Source organism: Anomaloglossus baeobatrachus, chromosome 4 (assembly GCF_048569485.1).
Source record: "Anomaloglossus baeobatrachus isolate aAnoBae1 chromosome 4, aAnoBae1.hap1, whole genome shotgun sequence".
Taxonomy (NCBI): Eukaryota; Metazoa; Chordata; class Amphibia; order Anura; family Aromobatidae; genus Anomaloglossus; species Anomaloglossus baeobatrachus.
The window spans coordinates 122526005-122547153 of record NC_134356.1 but is presented as its reverse complement, the minus strand read 5'-3'; positions in this window follow the sequence as shown (position 1 = coordinate 122547153).

Below are 21149 nucleotides of genomic sequence, written 5' to 3'. Positions count from 1 at the left end.
GGCCATCCATTTGACTAGAACTGAGTGGCTTTGGGGAGAGTATAACTTTATTTTCTCCCTGCAGCTGAACATTCGTTAGACACCCATAGGCCCAGTTTGGTCAACTGGGTAGATTCCTAAGCGGGCTTTACACGAGACGACTGATCGTGCGATGCATCGTCGGGGTCACGGTTTTCGTGACGCACATCCGGCATTGTACACAACGTAGTCTTGTGTAACACCTCCTAGCGACGCAGTATCACTCACAAATCGTGAGTCGTGTACTCGTCGCTAGGTTTCATAAAATTGTTTAATTAAAATGGCGGCGGTTGTTCATCGTTTCCGTGGCATCACACGTTGCTCCGTGTGACACCACGGGAACGATGAACATAGCTTACCTGCCTCCCGTGGCACCCGACGGCTTAATGGAAGGAAGGAGGTGGGCGGGATGTTTACATCCCGCTCATCTCCGCCCCTCCGCTTCTATTGGCCGGCTGCCATGTGACGTCGCTGTGACACCGAACGTCCCTCCAGGAAGTGGATGTTCGTCGCCCACAGCGAGGTCGTCCGGAAAGTAAGTACGTGTGACGGGGGTTAAACGAGTTTGTGCGCCACGGGCAACTAATTGCCCGTGACTCAAAAACGACGGGCGCGGGTACGATCGATCGTGCTATCGCACAATCGGTCGTCTCGTGTAAAGCAGGCTCTAGAGGTCCGCAGCACTAAACTAGATACTTGGCTGCCAACGTCATATTTTCCATAACTGGCCTGTTAAATCTTTTGCATACTGGCATTGTGTGTATGCATGTGTGACACCCTGGCAAAACCAGGTTGTCACAATGAATGCACAAATCTTCCAGGTACAAGACTCCATCCTCCTTGGCATACCAACACAAACCCACACCCAGGTACACAACATCAGCCATCAAAGCCTAGTGTGGCGCCCTGGACAAGCCAGGGGCCACAGAGAACAACACCAACACACCCCACACTCCCAGCAGGCACACCGAGGTCAAACACAAAACTCTTGTTGCCTTCCTCCAGGGGCTGATGTTCACACCAGGGGGTGGGCCAGGCGGTTGGTCCCACCCACCGAGGAGTTCACAGTCCTGGAGGCGGGAAAACAGACAGATTAGTGTTGGAGGTGAAAGTGAGCAGAAGGAAGTAGTAGTTGAGCAGCCTGAAGTTGGTCCGGGTGTGTGGCCCGGACAGATCAGCAAGGTTGGCAGACGGTGGTGACCGTCTGCAGGAGTGGCCTATCGGAGTCTGCCGTAAGGACCGTGGACGGGCGGTGGCCCGGCGGTACCGGACCGGTACACAAAGAGAAGCCAGCACCATCTGGCAGGGTCTTACGGACCCCGGCAAGGCTAGGAGTCGCCGTGAATTTGCCAAATTCGTTAGTGAAGGGAACCTCCTGGGTTTCCCAACAGCCAAGTCCCGACAGAAGGCAACAGTCCAACCAAGTGAGGGAGACACCGCCACCGCCAAGGCAACCGTTTCTCAGGGTCAGAGCCTGCGGGCAAAAGGGGCTCCTCCAGCACCCATCCAAGCTGGGGAGCGGGTTACCGGTGGGAAACCATTGGAACCATCTACCGTATCTAGGTGCAGGGAAAGGCAGTCACCATCAACCTGCCGGGAGAAAACAACACCGCAGCCGTCTGTGGGACCCGTCCATCCAGCCGTGTGTTTTACCGAGAACTGTGTCCTCATCATTGGCTGAGTGAGTACCACCGTGCCGTGCGGCACAGCGCTGCCCCCGCGACCCTGCACCTCGCCAGGCTCCGTAACCCGCCTGCCATCCATCCCTACCCCATCATCGGGCCCCGGGACCACCAACCCCCTACCCACGGAGGGGAGAACTAACAACTAAGCTGCTCCTTGTCACCGCTCCCGGGATCCCCTTCTAGAGCAGCGGTGGTGTCACCAATATCACGACAACCGTGGGTGGCGTCACGGACAATAATCAAAACCCCCACAATCAAAATCCCCTTTTCACTCACGGGCGAGGAACGCCGCTCGAGTCCCCGGGATCCGGCCTACCGCTCGAGCCACCACCGAGCAGCAGCAGCCGCAGCAGCAGCGGCAGCCGGACCCGAGCAGTGGGAGAGCGCAGCGTCCCTTCCTCCGCCCGCGACACTAGTCACCCCCCATGACAATAGGGACACACCAGTGGGCAGGGGCCAAGCGGATGGTGATGCCCACCTAGGAGTTCTTAGGTGTTCTGGGTGGGAACAAGTCAGATCTGTGTAGACAGTGAAAGTGAGAGGAGCGTGAAGTGGTAGTCAGGGGTTGGAGCCTCTGGACTACCGGACTACTGACTATGTGGCAGTCGGCAGACAGGGCCACAGGCGACAGAGATCCGGTCGCGGGAGACCTTACGTGGATCGGGGCAGGGTTGTAGTCCGCCGGTGCCGACAGCGGGAATCCGGTCCGGAGGCCGTGCACAGTCGGGGTGCCTGGACCCTAGGGCGAGGAAAACTTCAAGCCCCTTGTGAATTAGCCAGCCGGGGACAAGTCTCCACGTCTTGTCCCACCAGCAAGCCCAGAGAGCGAGACGGAAGCCCAACGAGGGGATAGGGCTCCGCAATTGCCTGCTAAGATCCCACGGGTCAGTTCTCGTGGGCCACAGCTCCCAACACATAGAATCACTGGGAGTGGACTTCCCCGTTTCAAGCAGACTAGTCAAACTGAAGACACAAACACTAAGTGCAGGAGGAATGGACCCCTGTTTGCAGTACCAGGGTGTGGGACCCGAATACACCCGCCAGAGGTCACCGGTCACTGGCAATTTGGTTTACCATCGGACTCTATGTGAATTTCTCTAGAACTGTGAGTACACCATTACCACCCGGTCCGGCCCTGCAGAACACGCTCCGCAGAATTCTTCAACGTACACCTGGGCCCCGGGACAACACCTCCCCTACTCGTGGAGGGGATACCATCCTGCTGCCCTGCTCCATCAGCCCCGAGCGTCACATATCAAGGCAGCAGCGGTGTCACCAACCATCACCGCAACCCACATGTGGCGTCACTGACAAATTCTTCCCCTGTAAATACCCCCTTTTTATTGTTGTGGGCGATGGGCCACTGCACGAGCCCCGGATCCGGCTGCCACTGGAGCCCCAACCACGATCCCGGATCCGAGCGCCTCGGGTAGCCTTCCCTGACGTGGTCAGTCACCCCCTGCTCGCGACAACTTCTGGCGTCATGAACAGTATTCTTACCCCATCCACTGACCTGGGTGAAGTGCACCTTTTTCTTAACTGTTGAACCATGAAACACAGAAATTTTTGGACCGCCACCATCTTGCTTGCCATTTTTGGCGCCAAAAACAGCAACCTCACCATCTTCTTCCCCGAAAAGAGCGTTAATCTGAAGCCCCGCCCCCTAAGAACGCGGGCGGAACCTGGTGATCTCCAGAGCATGAAGTTGCAAAGGACAGTGGGTCCCACGAGACTGCTGTCGAAAATCAAGGGGGAAGGTGAAGAAGCAGCATGTAACCAGAACTGTAAAGTGCAGGGACGCCAGGACTCTGTAGAAACCCGTTTCTGGACACCAGTGCGGCGAGATGTCACAGCAACCTGGCAGGCAGCGTCCGGAGAGTTCCGTCCCTGGAACTGCTGATTGGATCGAGGAGCTGACGGAGAGGATGTGCCGGAGGATCCAGGCCCAAGCCCACTTCATTCTAGCGAAGTGGATGTCGGAGATGAAGGGCTTGGCTGCAGCTGTCCGGGCGCGCGAAGTGGAGATGGCGTCGGAGGAGCGGGTAAGCAGTGACTCACACCCCTATGTTCCCCAGGAACCGGCCTGCCCAGCTGAGGGGTCCGGGCCGCTCCCGTCCGTCAAGCCGCCACCTCGCCACCCGTGTCCACAGCCAAAGCCCCAACCGACCCGTTGCCTCAGTCCGTGGCAGTGGAGCCCATACCATCTGCGGGTGAGGACCCAGCTGCTGGGTCCTCAGGCCTTACCGTCACCATCGCTCTGGCACCGCTGATGACATCCCATCCAGCCCCGAGCCAGGCCGCATCACCTGTGACGACTATCCTGGCCCCGAGCCTGGCCGCACCAGTAATGACGTTGGCCCCGGTTATACTCCCGGCCTCTACGGAGGCAGTACTCATCTGTTTATCTACCCCAACTGCAGCACCAACCGCTCCCAAGCACCCCACTGCAGCTGAGGAGCAGCCGAAGTGTCCCTGCAGGGAAGCCGAGCAGGCCACCGATCGGTGGGGCCCACGACAGTATGAGAGGCCGGCCGTAGCTGGCGCCGAGGGCATCCGAGTGGGCCTGGCTACTGAGCAGGAGGAGGAGAACGAAACCCTTGCCCTGTACTGGGAGCGGCAGCAGCGGCAGCTCCGCAGGGAGATAGCTGCATGAGAAAAAGAGTAAAAGGGTAGTTGATTCCGGCTACCCCCTTTCCCAGTTTAAACAAGCCTTTCCCTTTTTATGTTGATGGACCAAGGACTCTGGACTGGTAGAGGCCACCCAAAAACTCTTTTGGGTCATTGTAAATATCACCATCTACCTTCTTGTTACCCCACCACCAGGACTGCGGCACCCGTTGGAGAGGTTGGTTGGAGGAAGGGCCTGTGGTGGAGTCGGCCGAGGCCCAGTCACCAGCAAAACCGGTGTCTAACCTCCATGCCAGGGGGTTACAGACCATGGAACTCTTTGGGGCGGCCTGGTGAAGAAAGGAGCCCTCAATCTGGTTATTAAGGACACCGTCAGGAACTTGGGGTGGTGTGACACCAGATCTAGCAGTGGCACCAGGGGTTCAGGTGCTTTGGGTGGCGGGTTGAGGGGAGAAGGAGATGTTGTGCAACGTTCAAGAAAATGTGCCTCCCTATAAAGGACGAAATGTTTTATGTTTTACCATGTTATGCATTTATACCGTTTTTTTTATATTTTCCAGATGCAGTTTAAAATAAACCTCAGTGGCCGGATAGCCCGAGGACGGGCTGTATTCTACCAAGGGGGAGTGTGACGCCCTGGCAAAACCAGGTTGTCACAGAGACTGCACAAATCTTCCAGGTGCAGGACTCCATCCTCCTTGGCATACCAACACAAACCCACACCCAGGTACACAACATCAGCCAGCAAAGCCTAGTCACCCCCCATGTCAATAGGGACACACCAGTGGGTGAGGCCAAGCAGATGGTGATGCCCACCTAGGGGTTCTGAGTTGTTCTGGGAGGGAACAAGTCAGATCTGTGTAGACAGTGAAACTGAGAGGAGCGTGAAGTGGTAGTCAGGGGTTGGAGCCTCTGGACTACCGGACTACTGACTAGGTGGCAGTCAGCAGACAGGGCCACAGGCGATGGAGATCCGGTCGCGAAAGACCTTACGTGGACCGGGGCAGGGTTGTAGCCCGCCGGTGTCAACAGCAGGAATCCGGTCTGGAGGCGGTGCACAGTCGGGGTGCCTGGACCCTAGGGCGAGGAAAACTTTTAGCCCCTTGTGAATTAGCCAGCCGGGGACAAATCTCCACGTCTTGTCCCACCAGCAAGCCCAGAAAGCGAGACGAAAGCCCAACGAGGGGGATAGGGCTCCACAATTGCCTGCTAAGATCCCATGGGTCAGTTCTCACAGGCCACAGCTCCCAACACATAGAATCACCGAGAGTGGACTTCCCCGTTTCAAACGGAGTAGTCAAACTGAAGACACAAACACTAAGTGCAGGAGGAAGGGACCCCTGTTTGCTGTACCAGGGTGTGGGACCCGAATACACCCCATCGGAGGTCACCGGTCAATGGCAATTTGGTTTACCATCGGACTTTGTGTGAATTTCTCTGGAACTGTGAGTACACCATTACCATACAGTCTGGCCCTGCAGAACACGCTCCGCAGCATTCTTCCCCATACACCTGGGCCCCGGGACAACACGTCCCCTACCTGTGGAGGGGATACCATCCTGTTGCCCCGCTCCATCAGCCCCAGGCGTCCCATACCAAGGCAGCGGCGGTGTCACCAACCATCACCGCAACCCACGGGTGGCGTCACTGACAAACTCTTCTACTGTAAATACCCCCTTTTATTGTTGTGGGCAACAGACCACTGCACGAGCCCCGGATCCGAGCACCTCGGGTAGCCTTCCCTGATGTGGTCAGTCACCCCCTGCCCGCGACACATGCGCTCACAAGGAAGCTACGGCATCTCCAGGACTGTTACTAAGTATGATGTTGGCCAGTACAAGAGCCAGAACATTAATTAATGGGCAGAGTTTTCACTTCTCTCTCCTGTCCCTGACGTGGAAATGGAATCTGCGCCCACTGGAGGTTGAGCAGCAGCTTTTCATCTTCCTCATCTCCAGAGTCCCAAGATAAAGCTTTTTATGTTTGCAGTAGTTGGTGTGTCTATTTTATGATAAAGATACACTAAATACAATGTCTCCTATGTGGTGTATATGTGACGCTCCTGGACTATCAGGTCGTCACAGGGTATTGCACAATCTGCCCTCACGTGCTATATCCACCTCCTTCTTGGTTATGGGTCCCCAACTACATGGTGTTGACTACATCAGCTAATTAAATCTTAGGTACACTCTGCACCACACCCACTAGACACACCAGTGGACGGCCTGAGTGGAATAGGGTCGCCCACTTGGGGGGTTGGCTAGGGGAGGTTAGGAGTGTCAGGAGAAGCAGAAGTGTGTTGGAAGTGAAGGAGAGAGGAGGTCAGGAGGAGCAGGGCTCCTAGGAAGCGATCTAGGTAGCAGATGGTGGTTGGGGCCTTGAGGAGCTGGACCATGGTCACAGGGGATCGTAGCAAAGGGCACGGAAGTGTCGAAGAGGACAGCCGACGGCCTTGCACCATCACCGAGCTGGGACCAGGGCACAACGGTGTACGTGGACCCTAGGTCAGGGAGTAGCTTCAAGCAACCTGACAATTTACCCGACGAGAACGAAGCCTTCAAGATCCGCTCTCCAGCCGCTCCAAAATCGGGGTACTAGCGCAACGAGGGGATAGGACTTTCCACTAAAACGGTCCAAGAAATCCCAAGCGTGAACCCTGAGAGTAAGCTCCCACACTTAGCCATAGTGGGGAGCGGGACCCGGCAAGTTCCATACTACCGGGACCAACAGAGAAGTAAACTTAGTGCCAGGAGGCAGGTCACGGATCACCAGGCAGCACCATTAGGGATGGGACCCGAACTAGCTCACCCTCAGCGGCAGCGGTATCCAGAACCTTGGTTTATCCAGTTGTCGGTGTCAGCTTAATGGACTGAGTGAGTACGCAATTGACCCCTTCACTCCCCACGGCACTCCCCAAACACCATCACCGAGTCCTGGGGCATTCCCCCTACCTGTGGAGGGTTCTAACACCTGGCTGCCCCATTCCATCACCCCGGGTACTCCCAACTGCAGCGGTTGTACTCCAAATTACCACATACCACGGGTGGCGTCACGAACTGTAACACAATCCCCTGTAAATACCCCCTTCATTTGAGTGGCCGCACGAACCCCGGGTCTGGAGACCCCTCGAGCCACCGTGGATCCGGATCCGAGCAGCCCGACTGCTGACATGGGGGCGGCACATATACATAGCAGTAGCAGTGTCTATTATATACATATAGAAGTGGCTTGGTATTCTTTGTAATGAATATACTGCAGTCACATTGCCTCCTCAATTGTGTATACACAGCAGTCACAGTGTCTCCTATGCGATGTATATACAGTAGTGGCAGTGTCTCGATGGTGACTATGATGTGACTCAATAGGGAACCGTAAGCTGGCCCTCAGACTAGGTAGTACACTAAGCTGACCCTCAACCCAGAGGTACACTCGATGGTAGTGAGGTGTGGGCCCCCAGCGTGTCCCTATCTCCTGACTAAGACCCTGATGTAAGACCCTCCACACCCACCACCCAAGGGTCGCACCATGACAGAAGTCACAAATCCCCACTGACAAACAATACAAACTAGGGGACAACAAAACTCACACATCCCAAAAACAAACACCAGGGGGACTACAAGGAGGTGTATAGGGGGTAAATAAGGTAGGGGGAAGGTAACTAAACAATGTGGTAACATCCACACCAAAACAAAAAACCTGACAGCAGCAGCTTCCCACTTCAAACCAATCTTCAAAATTAAATCTGAATAACTGGTACCCTCTCCTGGTAGCAGAGGGTATTTATCCAAGTTGGGAGTGGTTATTAGTGAAAACCTGAGCAGGGTTGAGGAGCTTGCTGCTAGCAAGAAAACTGACATAAACCCTGGGAGTGCCAAAAGGAAAAAACACATTTCAGATGGCAATAAGAAACTCTGAGCCTAAGCCTGTCAAAGGGAGATGACTGTGAAAGGCAGTGTCCTATAGGTGATGTATATACAGCAGTCACAGTGTCTCTTATGTGATTAATATGCAGAAGTGTTAGTGTATCCTATATGATGTATATACAGCACTCTCGGTGTATCCTTTGTGATGTATATACAGTACAGTAACTTCATTGTTTCCTAAATTATGTGTGTACAGCAGTCTCATTGTAACCTATTTGATGTATACAGCATAATAAAGCATAGCGAATGGTGCTGTGTATATAATATATACTGTAGTATAAAAGCTACACCATATACACTGACACATCTCTACACTATATAGTATATCACAAAGGACACTTTAAGTGATGATGCCCGTACCACACCCCAGAATACACTCTCTCTCTCTCTTTTATATATATATATATATATATATATATATATATATATATATATATATATATATATATATACAGTGCCTACAAGTAGTATTCAACCCCCTGCAGATTTAGCAGGTTTGATAAGATGCAAATAAGTTAGAGCCTGCAAACTTCAAACAAGAGCAGGATTTATTAACAGATGCATAAATCTTACAAACCAACAAGTTTTGTTGCTCATTTAAATTTTAATAAATTGTCAATATAAAAGTGTGGGTCAATTATTATTCAACCCCTAGGTTTAATATTTTGTGGAATAACCCTTGTTTGCAATTACAGCTAATAATCGTCTTTTATAAGACCTGATCAGGCCGGCACAGGTCTCTGGAGTTATCTTGGCCCACTCCTCCATGCAGATCTTCTCCAAGTTATCTAGGTTCTTTGGGTGTCTCATGTGGACTTTAATCTTGAGCTCCTTCCACAAGTTTTCAATTGGGTTAAGGTCAGGAGACTGACTAGGCCACTGCAACACCTTGATTTTTTCCCTCTTGAACCAGGCCTTGGTTTTCTTGGCTGTGTGCTTTGGGTCGTTGTCTTGTTGGAAGATGAAATGACGACCCATCTTAAGATCCTTGATGGAGGAGCGGAGTTTTTTGTCCAAAATCTCCAGGTAGGCCGTGCTATCCATCTTCCCATGGATGCGGACCAGATGGCCAGGCCCCTTGGCTGAAAAACAGCCCCACAGCATGATGCTGCCACCACCATGCTTGACTATAGGGATGGTATTCTTGGGGTCATATGCAGTGCCATCCAGTTTCCAAACGTCACGTGTGTGGTTGGCACCAAAGATCTCGATCTTGGTCTCATCAGACCAGAGAACCTTGAACCAGTCTGTCTCAGAGTCCTCCAAGTGATCATGAGCAAACTGTAGATGAGCCTTGACATGACGCTTTGAAAGTAAAGGTACCTTACGGGCTCGTCTGGAACGGAGACCATTGCGGTGGAGTACGTTACTTATGGTATTGACTGAAACCAATGTCCCCACTGCCATGAGATCTTCCCGGCGCTCCTTCCTTGTTGTCCTTGGGTTAGCCTTGACTCTTCGGACAAGCCTGGCCTCGGCACGGGTGGAAACTTTCAAAGGCTGTCCAGGCCGTGGAAGGCTAACAGTAGTTCCATAAGCCTTCAACTTCCGGAAAATGCTCCCAACAGTGGAGACAGGTAGGCCCAACTCCTTGGAAAGGGTTTTGTACCCCTTGCCAGCCTTGTGACCCTCCACGATCTTGTCTCTGATGGCCTTGGAATGCTCCTTTGCCTTTCCCATGTTGACCAAGTATGAGTGCTGTTCACAAGTTTGGGGAGGGTCTTAATTAGTCAGAAAAGGCTGGAAAAAGAGATAATTAATCCAAACATGTGAAGCTCATTGTTCTTTGTGCCTGAAATACTTCTTAATACTTTAGGGGAACCAAACAGAATTCTGGTGGATTGAGGGGTTGAATAATAAATGACCCTCTGAATAAACTTTTCACAATTTAAAAAAAAAAAAGAAATAACATTCTTTTTTGCTGCAGTGCATTTCACACTTGCAGGCTGATCTACAGTCCAAATGTCACAATGCCAAGTTAATTCCGAATGTGTAAACCTGCTAAATCTGCAGGGGGTTGAATACTACTTGTAGGCACTCTATATATATATTTATATATATATATATTTTACACACACACATATGCACTGTATCCTATATATTCATCTATGTGTATTTTTTATTTTGTGTTTCTAGGGGTGCAGGGGTACAAAGGGACCATGAGACCACTTCGGGGATTACTGATAAGACCAAAAAAAGAGATTATATATATCTCTATATATATATAGCTCCATATTATATTATTTAACACAATAAGTAGTGTAGAGTTGCATATGTCGCGGGCGGGGAGGGGATGCTGCGCTCACCACGCTCGGGTCCAGCGCTGCTGCTGCTTCGCTTGCTGCTCGGTGGCTCGAGCGGTGGGCCGGATCTGGGGACTCGAGCAGCGCTCCTCGCCCGTGAGTGAAAAGGGGAATGGTTTTGGGGATTTATTGTCCGTGACGCCACCCACCAGCTGGCTTCTGCTGCAGACCGGTCCGCCGGGGCGGATTGGCGGGGTACCGCTACCAATTGTGGTGGTAGCGGGCCTAGTGACGGGGCAGCAGCAGCCAACACGGGTAGCGGGGGAGGTAGCAGGGTGAGCGGGTGTAGACCGGGCCCCTCGGCCGCGATAACCGACCCGCTAGGGGTACAGGGGCGTGGGTCACTTACCCGCTCTTCCAAAACTCCCTCCACCTCGCGTCTCCGTATGGCCGCCACCAACTCCGCCATGTCGGCCTCCCACTCCTCCAAGAGGAGCTGCACACGGATCTGCAGCCGTTGTTGTAGCTGAGCGGTCCGGACCTCCACCCACGCCGCGGTCCCGGGCGCGGGGGCTACGGTGCTGCGGGATGGTTGGTACATCGCTGCGGCGGCCTCGTCCAGGAACCAAAAGATGGCCGCAGGGTCCTGGCGTCCTTGCTTTTATAGTCGCGGGCTACATGCGGCCAGACGCCATCCGTCCCCCTTAGTCTTTTTCCGGCTCCTCCTCTACAGGGGCGGGGTTTCGGCTTTCGCCCCTCCACTGCTCGGGAAGACGCTCGAGCAGGGACTTTTCGCGCCCAAAATGGCGGCTTCTCGAAATTTTCGACCGCACACCTCCGGCGGTCACAAGGCGCACCTCTACCAGACGGCAGAGCGGTAAGATCCTGTTCGTGACGCCAAGTTGTCGCGGGCAAGGAGGGGACGCTGCGCTCACCACGCTCGGGTCCGGCGCTGCTGCTGCTTTGCTTGCTGCTTGGTGGCTCGAGCGGTGGGCCGGATCCGGGGACTCGAGCGGCGCTCCTCGCCCGTGAGTGAAAAGGGGGAATGGTTTTGGGGATTTATTGTCCGTGACGTCACCCACGGTTGTGGTGAGGTTGTGACACCACCGCTGCTCTGGACGGGGATCCCGGGAGCGATGACAGGGAGCAGCTCGGATGTTGTTTTCCCCTCTGTGGGTAGGGGGGTTGGTGGTCCCGGGGCCCGGTGAGGGAAGAATGGCAGGCGGGTTACGGGGGCTGGTGAGGTGCAGGGTCGCGGGGGCAGCGCGGTGCCGCACGGCACGGTGGTACTCACTCAGCCAATGATGAGTGCAAAGTCTCCGGTAAAACAAACGGCTGGATGGACGGGTCCCACAGACGGCTGCGGTGGTTCTTCTCCCGGTAGGTTGGCGGTGACTGCCTTTCCCTGCACCTGTGTTATGTTCTCGGTTCTGGTGGCTTCCCAACAGTAACCCGCTCCCCAGCTTGGATGGAGGCTAAGGGAGCCCCTTTTGCCCGCAGGCTCTGGCCCTGGGAACTGTAGCCTTGGCGGTGACTGTATTTCCCTTCCCGGTTTGAGCGGTTGGTTTCAATCGGGTCTTGACTGCTGGGAAACCCCGGAGGTTCCCTTCGCTAACGGATTTGACCGGTTTTACGGCGACTCCAAGCCTGGTCGGGGTCTGTAGGCCCTGCCGAATGGTGCTGGCTTCTCTTTGCTCCCCGATCCGGTACCGGCAGGCCACCGCCCGTCCCCGGTCCTTAGGTTCACGTCAATCAGCCCCTCCTGCAGACGGTCACCACCGTCTGCCAACCTTGCTGTATGTGTCCGGGCCACGCACCCGGACACGGTCAGTCTGCTCCGCTACCACTTCACTCCTCAACTCCTCAAACTCCAAACTTCAACTGCTTCCTTTTCCCGCCTCCAGGACTGTAAACTCCTTGGTGGGTGGGGCCAACCGCCTGGCTCCACCCACTGGTGTGGACATCAGCCCCTGGAGGGAGGCAACAAGGATTTTTGTTTGACCTAGATGTGCCTAGCCGGGGTGTGGGGTGTGTTGTTGCAGTACCTGTGACGTCCTGGCTTGTCCAGGGCACCACATTCCCCCTTAGTAAAATGCAGACCGTCCACGGGCTGCCCATCCATCACCGGTTTTATTTTTGTTAACTGCAAAAGATAGAAAATGGTAAAAACATGTAAAAATCACAAACATTTCACAACGGTACGGCTTCTGCTCTTCCCCCACCCAAACAAACTGGCCCTGATGCTGCCCCTAAGAAGTGGGCAGCACCCCTTGACCCCAGTCCAGAACCAAGCTGCCCGATCGGGTACGGTCTCTTTCAGGGTACCCGCGTCCATGGGGACCCCTGAACCCCCGGAGGATCGCCACCGGTTACGGTAGTGGTGGGCCTGGGCCATCCCTTTCCTCCAGGCCCATCCTCCAAATCAGCCTCTCCGGAGGCAGTAACGGTTTAAGCCAACATTTATTTACATTCCACAAGTTCGTGTTTGGCCTGCAAGTTCTCGGGCTTGTCTGTAAGAAGTTCCTTACGCAACGGTTGCAGAAAGTCCCTACGAGGACTAGTTGCCGGCAACGGCCGGTTCAATCACGGTTCCAATCAGATAACTTCTTCGGTTGATTCAATCTTATCATTCAAACTTCTATCTATACTGGTGGTCCCAACGGGGACAACTGCCAGCAACGGTGGACCGCTGACTCACTTCAGATCCACGGTGTCGGCCGGAGGAGGGGGCTGGGCTGGTACTCGGGCCTCTTGACTGCCCCTCAGCTTAGCGTCCAGAGCAAACCAACCCCTCTCCCCGCAATGCCTACTGTACTGGACCAAATCCCCCGGCATCAGGTTGCGGCCCGGGTGGTCCTCCGGCAGGTTGGGCATTGACGTCCCGTCGGGCTATAAAGACTTCGGCCTCCAGGCCCGGCTCATATATAAATCCGTACCCCTGACGGATGTCAAACCTCCTCACCTGCCCCTCATAGATCGGGCCCCGTACGCGGAAGGTGGCCTGGCTGAGGCTCTCTTTTTCCTTAATCGTGCGGGCGACCAGCTCCGCCTTCCTCCTCTCCCTCTCCGCGATTTCCTGTCCCAGCGGGGTCTGTTCCCTGTCCCAGTAAGGGGCTACGGTGGGCCCCTGCACGCGGATCGGGCCCCGCGAGACCTCCTTCACACTGCCCACTGCCAGTGTTCTGGGCGGCAGGTCCCGCGGTGTCATGGCCTGGGGTGCTGCCTTACAGCGGCGACCCGTCGCAGCCTCAGCCGAGGCAGGGGGAACGGGTACAGGGGTCCTCTCCCGCTGAGCCTCCACCTCCTCCTGCACGAGACGGGCTGCCGGAGGCGGTACGAGGCCAGGCACGGTCACAGGTGCCTCCGGTGGATCTCCGCTGATGGGCTCAGCCTTCGGCTTCTTCCATGGAAGTGGTTCAGGGCGGTCACGGGCTTCTACTGCAGACCGGTCCTCCGGGGCGGATTGGCGGGGTACCGCTACCGATTGTGGTGGTAGCGGGCCTAGTGACGGGGCAGCAGTAGCCAACACGGGTAGCGGGGGAGGTAGCAGGGCGAGCGGGTGTAGACCGGGCCCCTCGGCCGCGATGACCGACCCGCTAGGGGCACAGGGGCGTGGGTGACTTACCCGCTCTTCCAAAACTCCCTCCACCTCACGTCTCCGTATGGCCGCCACCACCTCCGCCATGTCGGCCTCCCACTCCTCCAAGAGGAGCTGCACACGGGTCTGCAGCCGTTGTTGTAGCTGAGCGGTCCGGACCTCCACCCACGCCGCGGTCCCGGGCGCGGGGGCTACGGTGCTGCGGGACGGTTGGTACATCGCTGCGGCGGCCTCGTCCAGGAACCAAAAGATGGCCGCAGGGTCCTGGCGTCCTTGCTTTTATAGGGCTACATGCGGCCAGACGCCATCCGTCCCCATTAGTCTTTTTCCGGCTCCTCCTCTACAGGGGCGGGGTTTCGGCTTTCGCGCCTCCACTGCTCGGGAAAACGCTCAAGCGGGGACTTTTCGCGCCCAAAATGGCGGCTTCTCAAAATTTTCGACCGGACACCTCCGGCGGTCACAAGGCGCACTTCTACCAGACGGCAGAGCGGTAAGATCCTGTTCGTGACGCCAAGTTATTGCGGGCGGGGAGGGGACGCTGCGCTCACCACGCTCGGGTCCGGCGCTGCTGCTGCTTCGCTTGCTGATTGGTGGCTCGAGCGGTGGGCCGGATCCGGGGACTCGAGCGGCGCTCCTCGCCCGTGAGTGAAAAGGGGGAATGGTTTTGGGGATTTATTGTCCGTGACGCCACCCACGGTTGTGGTGAGGTTGTGACACCACCGCTGCTCTGGACGGGGATCCCGGGAGCGATGACAGGGAGCAGCTTGGATGTTGTTTTTCCCCTCCGTGGGTAGGGGGGTTGGTGGTCCCGGGGCCCGGTGAGGGAGGAATGGCAGGCGGGTTACGGGGCCTGGTGAGGTGCAGGGTCGCGGGGGCAGCGCGGTGCCGCACGGCACGGTGGTACTCACTCAGCCAATGATGAATGCAAAGTCTCCGGTAAAACAAACGGCTGGATGGACGGGTCCCACAGACGGCTGCGGTGGTTCTTCTCCCGGTAGGACGTCCTGGCTTGTCCAGGGCGCCACACATACATAAAAGCAAATTGTGGAATTGTGTATACTTCTCCTTACCCTGTATACATGGAGTAAGTTTCAGACGTTTGACAAAGAAGAGGGTAATCCAGCATCCAAATCTGGGAAATAAGTACAAAATTCAAATTTTTATTACGATATATCATAGTAAAATATCCATTATATAAATCACTCAATGATCATAAACAGGGATGTGTTTCGGATTCTAGGTCCTTTCTCAGAGATGCAATAAGGACCGGGAGTGTGAAATGCATCCCTGATTTTTTTTACTTACAGTTAGGTCCAGAAATATTTGGACAGTGACACAATTTTCGCGAGTTGGGCTCTGCATGCCACCACATTGGATTTGAAATGAAACCTCTACTACAGAATTCAAGTGCAGATTGTAACGTTTAATTTGAAGGTTTGAACAAAAATATCTGATAGAAATTGTAGGAATTGTACACATTTCTTTACAAACACTCCACATTTTAGGAGGTCAAAACTAATTGGACAAATAAACCAAACCCAAACAAAATATTTTTATTTTCAATATTTTGTTGCAAATCCTTTGGAGGCAATCACTGCCTTAAGTCTGGAACCCATGGACATCACCAAACGCTGGGTTTCCTCCTTCTTAATGCTTTGCCAGGCCTTTACAGCCGCAGCCTTCAGGTCTTGCTTGTTTGTGGGTCTTTCCGTCTTAAGTCTGGATTTGAGCAAGTGAAATGCATGCTCAATTGGGTTAAGATCTGGTGATTGACTTGGCCATTGCAGAATGTTCCACTTTTTTGCACTCATGAACTCCTGGGTAGCTTTGGCTGTATGCTTGGGGTCATTGTCCATCTGTACTATGAAGCGCCGTCCGATCAACTTTGCGGCATTTGGCTGAATCTGGGCTGAAAGTATATCCCGGTACACTTCAGAATTCATCCGGCTACTCTTGTCTGCTGTTATGTCATCAATAAACACAAGTGACCCAGTGCCATTGAAAGCCATGCATGCCCATGCCATCACGTTGCCTCCACCATGTTTTACAGAGGATGTGGTGTGCCTTGGATCATGTGCCGTTCCCTTTCTTCTCCAAACTTTTTTCTTCCCATCATTCTGGTACAGGTTGATCTTTGCCTCATCTGTCCATAGAATACTTTTCCAGAACTGAGCTGGCTTCATGAGGTGTTTTTCAGCAAATTTAACTCTGGCCTGTCTATTTTTGGAATTGATGAATGGTTTTCATCTAGATGTGAACCCTTTGTATTTACTTTCATGGCGTCTTCTCTTTACTGTTGACTTAGAGACAGATACACCTACTTCACTGAGAGTGTTCTGGACTTCAGTTGATGTTGTGAACGGGTTCTTCTTCACCAAAGAAAGTATGCGGCGATCATCCACCACTGTTGGACGCCCAGGCCTTTTTGAGTTCCCAAGCTCACCAGTCAATTCCTTTTTTCTCAGAATGTACCCGACTGTTGATTTTGCTACTCCAAGCATGTCTGCTATCTCTCTGATGGATTTTTTCTTTTTTTTCAGCCTCAGGATGTTCTGCTTCACCTCAATTGAGAGTTCCTTAGACCGCATGTTGTCTGGTCACAGCAACAGCTTCCAAATGCAAAACCACACACCTGTAATCAACCCCAGACCTTTTAACTACTTCATTGATTACAGGTTAACGAGGGAGACGCCTTCAGAGTTAATTGCAGCCCTTAGAGTCCCTTGTCCAATTACTTTTGGTCCCTTGAAAAAGAGGAGGCTATGCATTACAGAGCTATGATTCCTAAACCCTTTCTCCGATTTGGATGTGAAAACTCTCATATTGCAGCTGGGAGTGTGCACTTTCAGCCCATATTATATATATAATTGTATTTCTGAACATGTTTTTGTAAACAGCTAAAATAACAAAACTTGTGTCACTGTCCAAATATTTCTGGACCTAACTGTATTACCTGGATTTGTATGCTGAATTACCCTCTTCCTTGTCAAATTTCGGTGCTTGTCTGGTTTACGTGGTTTCTGGCAGGATTGCGTGAGCTGTATCTATTTTTCTTTTTATGGAGTAAAGGGTGCTTTACACGCTTCGACATCGCTAACGACATAGCGTCGGGGTCACAGTGTTTGTGACGCACATCCGGCGTTGATAGCGAAATCGCAGCGTGTGACAGCTAGGAGCGACGATCAACGATAGCAAAAATGGCAAAAATCGTTGAATGTTGACACGTCGCTCCTTTTCATAATATTGTTGGTGGTGCATGCTGCTGGTTGTTCACCGTTCCTGCAGCACCACACGTTGCTGTGTGTGACACCACAGGAACGACGAACATCAACCTACCTTCGTCCACCGGAAAAGAAGGAAGGAAGGAGGTGGGCGGCATGTTCCGGCCACTCATCTCCTCCCCTCCTCTTCTATTGGACGGCCGTTTAGTGACGCCGCTGTGATGTCGCTGTGACGCGGAACGCACCTCCTCCTTGAAGGAGGGATTGTTCGGCAGCAACAGCGACGTCGCTGAACAGTTATGTGCGTGTGACGCTGCCGTAGCGATATTGTTCGCTACGGCAGCGATCACCACATGTCGCACGTATGACGGGGGCGGGTGCTATCGCTCACAACATCGCTAGCAATCGCTAGCGATGTTGCAGCGTGTAAAGCCCCTTTAGTTTTAGTATATGCTCATTATGTGTCAAGGGTGTGTCACAGGTGACAGATAGTCCTGTAGTGTCATGCTATAGAAGGTCACAGGATTTGGCTGCACAAACTGCTCTCTGCCCTTTTATTATTTCTGCTTGGTTTTCATCCCTTTCCCTTTGACTTTATGAAGTCTTCAGTGCAAGCAGTTAATTTGCAAACATCTAGGGAATCTTGGTGGCTGTTCCAGTTTCTCTCCCTGAGTCAACTGGAGATATGGAGATATAGGGAACTACATCCTGTCTCCCCAGGGTGCATGACCCAACCTTCATGATTCCAGGTTCCTAATAACCGGTGTCACACCATCAGCACTACAAATCCCAACAACATCTCACATCAAACTTCTCAGACACACGAGTGGGATGGCAAGCTGGAGTTGGGCCTCCCACCTAGGGGTCAGGCAAACTGGTGGGAGGAAGGAAGTGGAGAGCAGAGCAGTTGAGTGGTAGGCCTCAAAGAATGAGGAGCTGGGAGTAGTAGCTCCCAGGGAGCGAGACCAAGGTTGGGTCGCAGACGGTGGTCCGGGACCACAGGAGTCGGGGACCGGTAGCAGTGACATTGGAAAGGGGTGTGTGAAACTCATGTGGGATTAGTGGATGAGGGCAGGTATATCTCACCCCGGTATCGGTCCTATGTGACTTAGCCTGGTCAGGATCACCTGGCTGCTAATGGATTAATGGGAGGTGAAGGACTGATGTAAAAGGAGTCTGAGGAGTTGGGGGAGGGTCTCCATCTGGGCAACACAGTAAGCCTGTCTGTGTAGGAGACACTTGTGAGTTGGAGCAGTGCTTGATGTCTGTATGGTTTAGCTGGAAGGGAGAAGCCCGAGCGTGTTATCACAGGCGCGACGGACATAGTCTTGGAGGACTGTCGGCATCAGCAAGCCCAATAAGCGGACCGGTACCGAGCACGGTGGGGTACAGGACCCTAGGTCAGGAACCGATTAAACTTCCTGATAATTATCCTCTCATTATGAACTTACCTAAGAGCTCAGAGATTGAAGGCATCAGCACAACGCGGGGGATAGGGTTCTCTGTATAAAGCAACCCAACTGAAATCCCAAATGCCAGCCATCAAGAGCACAGCTACGCTACACATAGGTAGCAGGGCCCTAACAGCTTCAAGCCAAGGGGCCACAACAGATAACTAAAATTGTGCACGGAGGCAAAGGTCCGGATTGCCAAGTGACACTGGTGGGAGCGGACACCTGGACGGGTTCCCCCGTAGTGGCAGCGGTATACATGTGCCACCCCCGTGCCAGCAGCCGGTCGCTGCTCGGATCCGAGCCTTAAGTGGTGGTGGATCGAGGGTCTCCGGACCCGGGGGTCTTACGGACACGCTGAATAAATGGGGGGACGTATATGTACAGGCTGGGCCGTATTAAGTTCGTAACGCCACCCACGGTGTGTAGTGAGGTGGGACACCAGCGCTGCTGTTACAGGGCACCCGGGGGAGATGTTGTGCAGCAAGTTGTTAACCCCTCCGTGGGTAGGGATGGTAGCCCCGGGACCCAGTTGGTGTGTGCAGGGGATGGCGACCGCAGGGGGTGCTGGTGTACTCACAGTTAGTAAAACACACAAATCTCTGGTAAACCAAGGTGATGGTGGCCGGTGCCGCGGCCGGTTGCGTTCTGGTCCCCCACCCGGCTGGTGGTCTCTATCCTTTTCCTGCACTGCTGTGTGTAAGGTGGACTTTCCTAGTGTGAAACTCAGGAGTCCGCTCCCTGCTGGATGTGGCCTAAGGAGCCGTGCCCGCAGACGCTGGCCCGTGGGATCTATGGGCCCTGGCGGTGACCTCTTATCCCTAATCGGTGGGCTGTTGTCCTCTATGAGGGACTTTGGGTGGGACAGGACCTCTAGTCCTGGCCTCAATCGGTTAATTAACTAGCTCCAGTTGGTTCTGGTCCTGGCTTCAGGGTCTGAGTACCCCCCTTTTGTGCTACGGTTTCCAGGTCGGTTCCCCGTGTCGGTACCGGCGGGCTACGACCTTGCCCCAGTCCACCTCGGTTCCACCGAGCCGTCTTCCCGTCTCCTGCTGACGGAGACCACCATCTGCCTCCTAGCCAGTGGCACCAGGGCTCCTACCCTGGTACCGTTCAACGTTTCACTGCTGGAGTTACCCCTAGCTCCAGCCCACACTCCTCTCCAAACTGAACTCCAAAGCTTGACTGCTCTTTTTCCCGCCCCGGGCTGTCTAGACCCCTGGGTGGGCGTGTCCCAGCTGCCTGGTCACGCCCACTGCTGTGTCTATCTGTCCCTAAGGGGGGTGACTAAGGTTTTCTGGTCGGCTGTGTGTTTCCTAATGAGGGAAGGTGTTATACACGGGCCTAACTGTGACTACCTGGTGTTGCCAGGGCGTCACATACAAAGACTTTGGTTTAGCACAGTGTGTATGTCGCTCTATAATTCTCATCCAACACCACGACTACCGCAGTGAGTACTCTGATCCCTGACCCTGCTCTCCCAATTATCCACCAATACCCCATAGTTCGGGGTCTTCCCTACCTGCGGAGGGACTGACACCTTGCTGCCCCCACACAATCTGTCCCGGTACTCCCTCCAGCAGCGGCGGTACTCCTATTACCGCCACCCGCAAGTGGCGTTACGAACTTCTCCCCTGTACATACCCCCTTCCAAGGAACGGAGTGCTGTGCTGATCCCGGGTCCGGACTCCTCGAGCCACGACCACCTCGGATCTGAGCACCCCCGTCTGTGCCGGGGCGGCACAGATAGGGTGTTTGTTGTTGTCCTTGTTTGTTATCCCAGTGTGTACTTTAGAGACTAATGAGGTTGACAAATAGCTCATCCCATCTGCTCCCTACCTAGGACCCAGATCAGTGAGAGAACCGATGGCTCAGTGGTAAGCTTGGTCAGAGTCACAATCTCCCCCTTCCCTAGACACAGGTTTTCCTTCCATTCCCTTTCGCCATTTGCTTGGTACTTTCCAATACCTAGAGTGACATTATGTGTATATAAATATATAAAGCATAATATATATATAATAATATACATGGTACTGTGTACTGTATACAAAATAATACAGATACTGAGAAGTTTACAGAACAGAAATGGTTCTGTGCCATATAATGTGTATATATTAAACAATTCTTAGTATCTGTACTATTCCATATATACACTGCACAGTACCAGTTCTGACCTGTATGCCAGGAGTAATTCTCAGTATATGTATTATTTTGTTTACATTGACAAGCAAAAGAGGAACAATATTTTGAACTTTTGACTTCCAGGCTCCATATCTCACCATCCACAACAGCTTTGAGGGCAAGACTATCTTCATTTTGTAGACAATCATCTTGGCTCATACATAAATTTGACTTGCAATATTTAGCATATGATTAGTTATG